This window comes from Mastigoproctus giganteus, chromosome 14 (genome assembly GCF_048544385.1).
Source record: "Mastigoproctus giganteus isolate SK-2022 chromosome 14, ASM4854438v1, whole genome shotgun sequence".
Lineage (NCBI taxonomy): Eukaryota > Metazoa > Arthropoda > Arachnida > Uropygi > Thelyphonidae > Mastigoproctus > Mastigoproctus giganteus.
Window position 1 is genome coordinate 97,238,466 of NC_143588.1, and position 13,595 is coordinate 97,252,060.

General features: G+C 39.5%; 1 non-coding gene across 1 annotated transcript; it reads right to left on the reverse strand.

The window, feature by feature from the left end:
- Nucleotides 1–345: 345 nt before the first annotated feature.
- On the reverse strand, nucleotides 346–418 carry TRNAV-AAC (transfer RNA valine (anticodon AAC)). The gene has a single exon. It is a non-coding gene; the product is annotated as a tRNA-Val (tRNA).
- Nucleotides 419–13,595: the final 13,177 nt, after the last annotated feature.

Consider the following 13,595-nt stretch of genomic DNA (forward strand, 5'->3'; position numbering starts at 1 on the left):
TAATTTTGTCCAAGAAAATTCTTAGTAGAAAGTTTTAACCCCTAGCTGTAACCAAGCAAATCACTCGAACTCTAATCTTTGAAAGTAATCAAGTTGATATTTGACCAAATATTTTTAGCAGCACAGAGCTCTTTTCACTCGTACGTGTCATGTATGCTTATGTAAAGAACGCAATTGTGTGTATTTATATAAAAATATATAAATAAAATAGAAAATAGCGATTAAGTTGTTAATATTCATCCATTCATTGTTTTAGAAAATCAGATAGAACAGAAAATACGGAAAAAAAATGCGGAGGGTGGGAAGCAGAAAACCTCAGTTAAGGAAGAAAGAAAAAAAAAAAACTGTGCCTGCCAGGGCTCGAACCTGGGACCTTCCGCGTGTTAGGCGGATGTGATAACCACTACACCACAGGCACAACTCGTTAAACACGGATATTAAACTTTTATTTATAAAAGTAAAAGTAGTCATATACACTCGAAAATAAAATGGAAAGTGGTAGACGCAATGTTAACAGAACGCTAGCCTTAACAACACGTTTCATGATAATTTTTTTTTTTATCTTACAATTGTTCTGAAGTGCAGCGGTTATGTAATTAAAATTACATTACATAAAATTATTAAATTAAAATTATGTAATTAAAATAAAATTAATTAATGTTACATAACTGCTGCACTCCAGAACATGGGTACACCCAAGTCATCACGCTGCGGACAGGAACGAAGAACGTCGTGATTGTCGAGTCGACTTCTGTAACTGGCTGATTACTGGGAATGTGTAATTTACCTAATTTTGCGTTTCATTATTACATTCAGTGGCGGCTTACCCATTAAGGCATTGAGGCAAGTGCCCAGGGGCCCCAGGCTTTGGGGGGGGGGACCAAGACAAGACATTTTCCTATACTGTTCTAAAACAGATTAATGTTTTCAGTAAACATCATAAAAATCTTGATTAATTTAAGCAAAAAATTCAAATGTACAAATTTTCATTTATTTGCTACCTAACTTTTATTTTTTTTATTATTAATTTTGGGGGGGCCCAAATATAATTTGCCTAGGGGCCCCAACTATCCTTAATCCGCCACTGATTACATTATTATTATTATTATTAGCTATATCCCTCCTATCGTGTCTGCTCAGACACGATAGGAGGGAGTATATGATGATAGCCTTGTCGATCAATTCGGCCCTGGAAAGATTGTGCAAGGCTCAAAGGGTAGAATTTTTTTCAGCCTGGACTGTACTTGTTAACAGGAGAGATTGCTTCTACAGGGATGGGATACACTTAAATAGAAAGGGTGCGAGAATATTTGCTGATGCTATCGAGATAGTGTTAGGTGGGTCGGAAAACTGCTAGCTTGGGGGGAGACAAAGACGAATAGATTAACAGTAGCCACTGGCAGAGGTGAAAGAGATTCTTGCACTGCTTCTATTGGAATGAGCAGAAGCCTGAAAAACAAGATGCAGGATATTTCAGAGACTGCCGGGAGTCACTGCGGTACAAGTAAACACATAGATTGTGTTAGGGTAGCTAAGAATAGAAATAGGTGCATATATACTTGCGTGTACACCAATGCTAGGAGTTTAGTAAATAAAATTGATGAATTTGAGGTATTGCTCAAAACATCAAAGGCAGATATTGTTGGGATATCAGAGATGTGGTGTCACACAGATATAAGGAATGCAGAACTGGAATTTGGGGAGTACAACGTCTACAGAAAGGATAGACTGGATAGGAAGGGAGGAGGGGTTATGCTATTAGTTAAGAAATACATAAAATCCAAGGAAGTGAAGCCAGTGGACATCGCTGGACAGTGCAGTGTCGAGTCAGTTTGGTGTGACATAAGCATTGGGAGATCAAAATTGGGTGTAGGAGTGTGCTATAGGCCTACAGACTCTGATGAGTATAATAAGATACTCTACAGGGAAATAGAGTGGGCCAGTAAATCAGAGAGTCTTATAATGGGAGATTTTAATTTCCCAGATATTGACTGGAATTTGGGGGCTGGTCAATCACACACTAGCAAGGCTTTTGTGGATTTATTGGATGATTGTTTTCTACATCAGCATGTTCAGGAGGCAACTAGAGGGAAGAATACTCTTGATTTGATTATCAGCCGTGTTTATTCATGCATTAAGAATCTGCAGATAAATGAACCACTAGGTGGCATTGATCACAGTGTGCTGAAGTGGGATTTACTCAAAGAGGTAACTACCATTAGGGGTTAAGGGATGGGTTATTGCTTTCGTAAAGGCGACTATGATGGACTGAGACAGTATTTAAATTCTATACAGTGGGACCAACTGATGATGTTACCAACAGCAAATGCAAAATGGGAAGCATTCAAAGAACTTATCTTGGAAGCTACTAGGCTATACATACCAACTAAGAAATATTGTTCAAGGTTTAGGCCTAAATGGATGTCAGATGAACTGATGAGGCATATGGCAGAGAAGAAACATGCATGGGATACATACAAATTAACACATGACACAGAAGTCTATGATAGATACAAGTTGATCTGTAACCAAGTTACAAAGGAGGTTAGGCAGGCGAAGGCAGATTACGAGAAATCTTTGGCAAGTGATGCAAAGAAAAACAGCAAAGAGTTCTTTACTTATGCAAACTCTAGAAGGAAGGGGATGAATCGGATTGGTCCACTTGATATCGATGGGTCAACTGTTGATGATCCTGCTCAGGTAACTAACAAACTAAATGAATATTTTGCATCGACATTCACACATGAGGAGTTATTTAGCGAGGGGAAAGCCAGAGGTGTATTCAACTCTAGCAGTAAGCTAGAGAATCTTGTAATAACTGAGAGTAAAGTGGAGGAGAAATTGTTGAAGATAAACACAAGAAAGGCACCCGGGGTGGATGGGATCTGTCCAGTTATATTAAAGGAGGCAGCAAAGGAAGTAAGCAAACCCTTAGCTATAATTATGAGATCTTCCTTGAACTCAGGGAAGGTACCCACAGACTGGAGATGTGCAAATGTCACCCCAATTCACAAAGGAGGATCAAAGGCTGACACAAGTAATGATAGACCAGTGAGTTTAACTTCTGTTCCAGGAAAATTAATGGAGGCACTAGTTAAAGAAGCACTGCAGGATCATTTAGACAAGACTTCAGCTATAGCTCGGACACAGCATGGTTTTGTTAAGGGGAAGTCTTGCCTGACCAATTTGATTGGATACTATGATGCAGTCACAAAGGAACTGGATGCAGGTAATAACTTTGATATTGTATACTTGGATCTTAGAAAGGCTTTTGATACTGTTGCACATGGAAGACTGCTGCACAAATTGGAGCAGTGTGGCATTGGAGGCAAATTGCTGCTGTGGATAAAGCGGTGGCTGAGGGGGAGAAGACAGTGAATGGTAATAAATGGACACTGCACATCGTGGACTAATGTTATTAGTGGAGTCCCTCAGGATTCGGTGTTGGGTCCATTATTGTTTTCTGTATTCATAAATGATATTGATGAGGGTATATCAAGCTTAATGTGGAAGTTTGCAGACGATGCAAAGGTAGGCAGGGTTGTCAAGGACACTACTGACACTATGCTGCTGCAACAGGATCTGGAAAGGTTGAGCAGATATGCTGAGAGGTGGCAAATGAAGTTTAATATTGACAAATGTAAAGTACTACACATGGGAAACAGCAACCCCCGAGCAACGTATCAACTCTGTGGTACTACACTGACAGTGGTAGAGAATGAAAGGGACCTGGGGGTTGTTGTTGTGCAGGCAAATATGAAGTTCTCTGAGCAGTGCAGACGGGCTGCAAGAGTAGCTCATGGTGTATTGTCAATGATAATAGGAATTTTTCTAGCAGGGATAAGGAGGTGATTATTCCCTTGTATGAGGCAATGGTCAGGCCACACCTAGAGTACTGTATACAGGTCTGGAGGCCTCATTTCAAGGAGGAAGTAGAGCTGTTGGAACGAGTACAGAGAAGTGCAACAAGATTAGTGAATGGAACAAAGGGGTGCTCTTATGAAGAAAGGCTTAAATTTTGCAAATTACAGTGTCTGGAGACTAGGCACCAGCGAGGTGATCTGATAGAGGTGTATAAAGCTCTGAATGGTTTGAGTATGCTCAATGCTGATGGGATTCTTCCTCTCGCTCAGAATAATCACCTGAGACGGCATAAATTCAAATTGAGGAAAGACAGATGTAGGATAGATGTGCGGAAATTTGCCTTTAGCCAGCGGGTGGTTGGTTGGTGGAACAGACTTCCATTTGTTATTTGTTATTTGGTTTTTTGGAGCATTAGCAACTAAGGCCATATTGCTCCAGGATATGCGGTGGTCATTCCCTGACCTTTCCGCATCCTCCGTATTTGGTGGTGACGGGCTCGAACCCCGGTCTAATCAAGAAGCGTGTGCTACGCACTGCTGCTCCTTCCCACCTGGCTACGGAGGCGCCCCAGACTTCCATCCCTTGACGTGGAAGTTGATAGCCTAAATAAGTTTAAAGCTCAGCTGGACAGATATTTTGAACGAACAGAGGGGTGAAGTGGAAGTGGTTTTTTTTTTTTTTTTTTTTGGCTGATGCTGCATAAGCTTGCTTTCTTGCATCAAACGCCTCTACTAATGCTAATGCTAATGCTAATGCTAATATGGTGCAAGGAAGCCTGAGGCTTACGCTGCACCAGCCAGAAAAAAAAAATAAAATCTGAATTACCCAGAGAGAGAGACAGACAGAAGCAGAAGGGAATCACCAAGAAAGAAATGATGATATCCAGCTGAGGATCCTGGGTGTGCCAAGCCCATATTCACCAGATGTGAGTCCCTTGGGTTTCTGATTATTTGATTGGATGCAAATTCTCTTCTGATTTTGGCGGGAAATGAGAAATTATCGTGCTGTTATTTAGTCGTCGTCGTGCTTTATGAAAGCTTTGAAAGAAATTATTTCAAGCTGTGAAAGCTTGCTAGTTACAAAAAAATAGAGGTTTTTTTTTTTAAATTCGTATTTTCCTTTCGTAAAACCAGTGGAGCTCCTAGGGTATATGCATTATAGCCAAAGTAGCTTATGCGCCATCAAACCCCCATATCAAAAACTTAGGGTATATGGCGCCCCGTTTAAAATTTTCTTCATATGTGTAAGTTTTCAGTCGCCCGGGAGTAGTGCAACCGTTCACCCTCTGGACGGCCCGCCCCTGCATAAAATAGATGTCTTCGAATTATCTAAGTTGGCTACCGTCTTTTCTTGAATAGTGCATTCTTTGCAATAATACACATCTGAGACACCAGGTCCACCACATATTATTAAACAACGGCCTTCATAAGAATCATAATTGCACTCATCATAGAATCGCACTAGTGTGCAGGTTCTCACCTAAAAAATGAGTATAACCTACATAACTTAATTTCTTTTCTTTTTTTTGAGTAATTTTTAAAGGCTAGAAAGAAAAGAGGAAATTCGGTTATTTCAAATTATTAATTTTTAAATCGCTGATACGAATATACACTGCAGTAATGTACTTACAAAAGTAACGAAACTACAAATTTAGATCACTCCTACGAGACGCTCAAATCGAGACCTTTCCCCATTCCTCTCCCTTCGTACTCTCATTTTGTATATTTATATTTTTGAGAAGGATTTTTGTTTGGATCTGTAAGTGCATCCACGATCGTATTTACCAACTTGCAGAAGCGCAGTTTTTCCATTGGCCAAAGATGAAGGGAGTACCCAAAGGGATAAATGTTGGTCCCGATATCCCCCGATGGCCTTATTTTAGGGCCTCTAAAAATGTACGCCAGGATCGCCAGACTATCTAAATTCGGCAATGACTGTGCAAATGACCTTAGCGAGGCAACAGAAAAGCGTTAGGCTTCACCACGAATGTTTTCATTATCTTCACAATTTACTTCCGTCCAAAGGGGTACCAAGGAAGCTGAGACTGCCATTTGACAATGTCGGCAAATTAAAGGCAATCAAATTGAGACTGCTAGCTGGAAAAGGTTGGCAATGATTAGAAGCGCTTTCTCTATCCAACTCTTGTTGAGATTTATATATATATATATATATATATTTATTTTATGAAAACCCCAAACACGAGAGGTATTGGAGCCTATAGTACTTAGTACAACTTAGGTTGGAGGTTGAGAAGACGAAAGAATATATTTGTTAACATTAGGCTTGAACTTCTGTAGACTGTAATTTTTCAGGAAATACATATGAAGGATGGTTGTTCCAGGAAACGGCAGTTGAATGAATAAACGAGAAAGATGAAAAGTTTGTTCTGTGAGTTTGAAGTTGGACAGTAAAAGGATGCTGGCTGGTGGCAGAATGTGTTCGGACAGTTTTGAAAGAGGCAGCAGGAATTATAGAAGCCAATCCAGAAGAACAGTGCCCATGGAAGTATCTGTAGAAAAGGCATCCAACAGATGCTACATCTATGAGACAGAAATGGAGAGACTCTGCTAGAGATGAGTCATTAATTAATCTAATTGCCCTCTTCTGAATGGAATCTAAAAGCCTGAGAGAGAGGTTTGGGGGGTACCGCCCAGATGTGGGAGCAATATTCCATGGTAGGAAGGATTTGCGATTTGTACAGAGTGAACAGCTGTTTGGAAAAAAAGAAACGCCGACAGCGAAAGAGAAAACCAAGTTTCTTAGATGCAGAGGAAGCAATATTTGTAATGTGCTTGTTCCAAGAGAGATTAGAAGTCATTAATTAATCTAATTGCCCTCTTCTGAATGGAATCTAAAAGCATGAGAGAGAGGTTTGGGGGGTACCGCCCAGATGTGGGAGCAATATTCCATGGTAGGAAGGATTTGCGATTTGTACAGAGTGAACAGCTGTTTGGAAAAAAAGAAACGCCGACAGCGAAAGAGAAAACCAAGTTTCTTAGATGCAGAGGAAGCAATATTTGTAATGTGCTTGTTCCAAGAGAGATTAGAAGTCAGGGTAATTCCCAAAAGAAAGAACTATATAATCTTGCCTAGAAATCGGAGTGTCACCAAAGATAAGCATAGGAGCAGAAGAATAGCAGAAGAATCCTTTTTGCGAGATAAAAAACAAGACTGAGTTTTAGAAGGATTGAAATCGACTAAGTTGTCTTTGCACCACTGGACAATTACCTGGAGATCAGCATTTAAGGAATTGGTAGCGGACATTCGAGAAGATGAAGCTGATTAATCAGAGCGAGGGTTCTCGCTCAAATCTATCAGCAAAACTATCGATAGGATTTCCGGTCAATGGAAAAAGTCATTAAGAGGAAAAGAGTGGGGGGAAAAGAACTGAACCATGGGGGCCACCATCATTAGTGAAGTTAGAAGACAGAGCCATCTACCATCACCTCAGACAACAGTCAGAGAGAAAATTGGGTAACCAATTACAAAAAACAGTTGGCAAACCATAAGATGAAAGCTTATTTAGAAGACCTTTAATGCCAAATACGGCCAAAAGCCTTTGCGATGTCTGGAGCAACTGCTTGTGTTTCACTGAACTTTTCCATTTAATTTCTCGATAAATGGGTAACATAAGCCAGAATATCACCAGTGGATCGACACTGACGGAATCCATACTAGAGATCGTTGATCAGACGGAGGGTTTCTACATAGTTTAAGAGTTAGTGGTTAATTGATTTCTCCATTACTTTAGAAAGAGTAGAAGTAGTTGCAATGGGACGATAATTTGATGGGAGGGATTTGTCACACTTTTTAGGAACTGGCTGGATATGAGCAAATTTCCAAGCAGAAGGAAAAACACATTTAGAATAAGAAAGTGAAAAAAAGTGGCAAAGAACAGGAGTAAGTTCAGGAGCAAAGGTTTTGAGAACAAGTGGAGAAATACCTCCAGGACCTGGAGCTTTCTTAGCATCAAGATTCTTCAAAATCCTTTTGATGGAAGACCACAGGGGCATTGAATGGAGCATGCTAGGAATGGTGGGATTTACTAAGATCATTAAGACACGAGTTCGAAGGAAAATGGAATGCTATCAGGTCAGCTTTATCCTTGGCTGAAGTGACAATAGAACTATCTGGTTTTGACAGAGGTGGAAGCAGATTTGAGCAAGAGTTGCGGCCAATAGCTTTGGCAAGAGACCAGAATGCTCGGCTACCATTAGGGAAAGAAGCAAGTTTTCTACTCTTAGCCTGTTCAATATCTAGTTTGAACTGATTAATAACTGCTTTACAATTGTTGCAAGCTTCAGGGTAGGCAGAAAATGAAATTGAAGATTTCGAAACAAGCCAATTACGATATGCAACATTCTTCTCTTGAACAGCCTTAGCACATTTATTGGAAAACTAAGGTTTAAATAAAGGACGAGATTTTAAAGTGGAGTGTGGAATAAAGGATTCCATTCCTACAAGAATAATTTCACAAACGCGATCTGAACAAACGTTGACATCAGAAGTTTTGAAATAGTAACCCGACCAAGGAAAAAAAGAAAAGAAATCTCGCAGGTCATCCCATTTTGCATCCTTGTAATGCCAAAGAACAAAAGGTTGGGAATAGCAATGAGATAAAGTCTCCATTGGAGAAGAGCCAATCACCAAGTTGTGAGCTGAGGTACCTAAAGGACCACTCACTTCGACCGTGTACTTAGAAGGGTTGTTTGTGAGAAAAAGATCAAACGTGTTGGCTGCATAGTTCGGATTGTTCAGTATTCGGGTAGGTAAATGAACAATCTGTGCGAGGTCGTTAGTAATTGCAAAAGCCGCAGCATCTCGACCAGCTGGGTCTGTGGGATTAGCAAACGGAAGCCAGCTGGAGTTGTGAACGTTAAAATCAACAAGGAAAATTACCACATTGTTAGGAAAGTTGGACTGGAGAAAGTCAAGTTGCAACGAGAGGAAGTCAAAGAGTTCCGAGTGATTAGTGGAGTTGGGAGAACGGTAGAGACAACAGATGAATTTGACAGAATGAAGTAGAGAGAATTTAAAGCAGAGAAGTTCGAAAAGAGGAGATTCCAAATTACCAACTCTCTGACAGGTAACTTCGGAATGGACATATGCACAAGTACCGCCTTTGAGGCGAAAGGAATCATACAGCGAATAATTTGGGCAACTGAGATGAGCAGTGGTTGAATCAATTGATAACTGGGATTCTGTCAGAAAAAGCACATGGGGTTTGGCAGACTGTTAGTGGAAATTAAAATCACTGAGATTAGAACTGAGACCAGGTATATTTGTGAAATGAACTAGGAATTGTTTTGGAGGTTTAGATCTTTTCGGAGATAAGTTTGCTCTCTTAGGTTGACAAATCAGGGTGTATTCAATAGTAAGAAAAAGTAAGGTTGGGAGACATGCTGTATGAAGTAATGAAATTTTTGGATATGGCATACACATGGTAAGAATATACCCAGATCCTTGATACAACGTGGCCCCAACAATGCCTCCCGCATACACACTACTCCAACTCCCTCCAGTCACTATCTGGCAGAGCAGAGCTAGCAAGATTATATACTAGCTGATCCGGAAGCCTCCTAGAGAGTTACCAATAGGTTCGGTCCAGTGTACTAACTAGCGGCCGGCCTGCAAACAGCATTTTAGAGGACATTACCCTGGAAATGTAAGGAAGTTTGGATCTCGACATGGCGTCCATCATAACCTCAAAAGACAGCAATCATACTGCATAATGGAAGAGATGGGGAAAGGTTAACCGGAACTTAGCTCTGGAGACTAAACATGAGTTCGACCACTTCAAACCTCCAATAAGCAAATTGGTGGTATTGCACCAGTTGATGAGAGTCACCTACCACCTAGTATTGCCTGGTAACACAGAGGGGCGGCATTCCTCAGTGTGGTGTGGGCGCCACACCTCGACCCCTGCTTACGTTGGTTCACACTTGAGTGGTCACCCACAGTGGCTTATGCATGGGGGTTATATCCAAGATTACTAACAGTCCCACCATCGTGAAGGTGCAAGCAGAGGATATGGCTGTCAGAAACCGTCCGGACTTCGCCGAAATTGGGTCCACTTGACTTCAGTGTCACCCGAATATCAGTTCCATCAACGTTTTAAACTGCCAGATAGCAAGGAGAGCTTGTCTGGCATATCTGAGAGAATGTCTGCGACCGCCTCAAGGACCCTCATATACACATTTATGTGTATATGAGGCTATTGTTTCGTTGTATGAAGCCGATAACTTCAGGCAGTATTCATAAGGCAGAAAAAGGAAAGTTATAATTGCTATGGACAACATTCTTGTAGGATTTGTGTTTGAATAGTCCAAATCCTACAAGAATATAATCACCCACTGTAGTTGTATTCTTAACATGTTTTCAAACATTTACTCAAAAATAGTAAAGAATAAATGTGTTTCACAAATATTTATAGAATAATATGGAACTTTTAAAATGATTACTATGCGTTTTTAAAATTGAGATATTTTTATTGATACTGAAAAGCAACTACATTTCTATGTCGCTTGCTTTTCAAAAAAAAAAAAATAATAATAAATAAATAAAATAAAAATCGTAAAAATGAGAAAAATCTAGGAAATTTTTGTCGGAAGAAATTTTCTGGCACATTAGCGTCTTTTAAAATTTTAATAATTTAAAATTATTTCAAAATGAATTTTATTTAAATGACTGGATAAAAAATTTATAATAATATCTGAAAACTGATGCTCTATTACACTTGCTCTTTAAATAAATTATTTATATACTTTAAATACACTACAGTTAAGTGTTGGCCAGTTAGGACAACACTTTTCCCTCCTTGAGTATCCCGTTTTTTAAACCGGTATTTCGCTTTCTTTTTATTTTCTTCCCCCTAAGATGTCTGGAAGTAGGGTTAAAATGTCAGCGGTGTTTGTACACTGCTCACATTGCAGTAAATTCAACCATAACTTTAAAAAAAATAATTTAAGAATTAATAATACGAATTAAAGAATTGTAGTGCACGTATTAGAATTTCTAGTACGTGTACTACACGTATTAGAAATTCTAATAATCTCAGAATACTCGTCTATGGTATATACTTTAGGCCAGTCCCCTATGCAGTACATGAAACTTCTCTACACTTCATGAAGACGAGAGTGGTGTGCACCAACCAACCAATAATCCTACTGTGGGATTATTGATTGTTGTACGGTTTAGGCGCATCAGCAATTTTTTCGATAATATCTGTAAATTGCATTCTGCAGTCGATTTGATATTTGCTGGATGAAAAACCCAGTTTCCGGGAGAATAAACCCAGTCATACTCACCTGAGACCGACTAACTCAGCCACGTTGTGAAAAAAGGCCCATAAAAATTCCTTGAGTCATTGATGGGATTCATACTCAGGTGTTTTCCACTTGGTGTGGGGAGGACAGTGATTATGCCAACTGTGCTGTCCAAGAGGGCCGTGCTTTTTCGTGCTGTTATATTGTGATCGCGGTGATCATTTCAACATTTTTTGCGACAGATGAAGTAACGTCAGAGAATGAAGATTATTTGTAAATTTAATATCTCTAGCACTCTTTTACTCGAAGTTATTCGCATTTAAAACGACCACCAGAATTACTACAATTGTATTGATTTTCTTGACAAATATTTTAATTAAACTTTAAAGACAATTCTTTTGTTTAGAATTACTACAGATAATTATTAAAATCCCCATTATGTAAATGTATGTTCCTTACTTGGAAATCTTTATGATGTCGTAGCCCTGTTTTATCTGCTGTGGATGTATCGGCACTGCTATTGTCAGAAGCTTACGATGGTGATCTGCAGCAATTCGGAGTTCCTGGAGATGAAAGTGAAAAAAAAAAACACATGTAAACATTCCGCAGTGTAATAAATATATTCAATATGCTGTGTCAAAGTGCTATGCTTTTATTTCTGTGGATATAATAAACAGTATTCTCATGGTGTTTATGAGTATCGAAATATGAAACACAAAATGTATTCTTATTACCATTAAACACAAGTGAATCCTTACTAGCTCCTACCAACAGGCAGGAGCTAATAGGAACCCGAAACCCAGTGCTCGTAACTAAATACATCATGAAATGAATCGTCCCTGTACCCTTATACGCTTCGCAGATTTGGTCCTAGTTGTCATCTTAAAGCCATTTTTGGATTTGAATTTTAGTTTCTTAGTTTGCTCAATAGGGTAACTGAGAATCCCTTTACCACGAGCTATGCTGTATTCGAATCTCAACATCAAGCCTTGGAGGCCGCGAGTTATAACAAGGAATTTATTGACGCTTGCTCAACCTCTTACCGGTAAGCTAGACACACCACAGATCGACAACATAATTTCACGCCCACAACCTAATGCTAGACTTTCTACTGGTCTGAGCCTCTCTCCGGTCCTCACTCAACATGCTTGCATGCTCGACAGTCTTCAATGATGCTTCCCAGCGAACACATTCAAATTATTTAATACGCTGATACATCGAATCCAGTCGACATGCGAGGAATTTTCTGCTTTATTTTCACATCGGACAAGTTAGTTTGGCTAGGGTTTGAGCTTTTCATCCAAAAAAAATTCAAACAGGCTTCCCGTGCCTCTATATTAATTCCAAACAACCAATTAGTTTGTGGATTAAAACCCCGAGTTTCTGAAGGTTAAAAAAAAAAAAACCCTACCTCTGACGAGGCCGACTAATGCTGTCTTGACTTGAAAAGTACCTGCTGTCAGATTAATAAATAGCTGTTGTCTGCGATGGAATCGATTTTAAATCTTACCAACGGAAGGAAAATAGAAGTCGTTAATGTTGACCCTTCTTTAACTTTGTCCCTTTGGGATATACGTATGGGAAGATTCCTCTGAACACAATTATATCTGCATTTTATGATGTGCTATTTCTACTATTATGTACACTTGTGTGTATACTTGTGCATACACTTCACGTACTGTAGCGCTCGTGGGTAGCACAGTCGATAGGATCGCCATGTTCCCCACACCAGGTGGAAAATACCTGAGTTCGATCCCCATCGATCACGGGAGAGATTTTTATGAGCCTTTTTTCAAACGTGGCTGAGTTAGTCGGTCTCATGCCAGGTTGGCATGTTTTTTTCTCCCGGAAACTCGGCTTTAAGTCCAGCAAACAGAAAATCGACCACAGAACATACGCAATTTACAGTTAATATACAAGGGGCAATATGGCCTTTATGCTCCTAAAAGCCTACAACAACACGTGCTATAATTTAAGTAAACATATCCTCGCTACAAATACTGGAATGGAAGTGGACAAAAACTGCTAAACGAAGTGTAATACTACTTATTTGTAATACGGTGTTACTTTCCCTTCTCTGGAGACAGCCGTTTCTGTGGTTATTTCCATTTCGCCGCTGGGACAGACTCCATCAGCGCAATTCAACAACCTAGTCCGATTAAGATAAGCATTAATACACACTTCTCTTTGGAAAACAAACTTTTATGGTTACCCTGACTAATTGTACTTCCTGTTAAATGGCCGATTATGTAAGGCAGGTCTCTCCGTTTTAGGTAGCCATGATCTTATGATTATCAGTTACAAAAAAGATCGTATCTCTCTCATTTCTCGTCGAATTTGGAAAGATATTTGGAGTTAAACGGTGAAGGGACGAAATGTGTGTCTTTATTAAAGAATAATTAAATAAAGAAAAACATTGCTATATCAGAAGATTTTTGGATTAAGATATACGTTAGGGCGGAGATG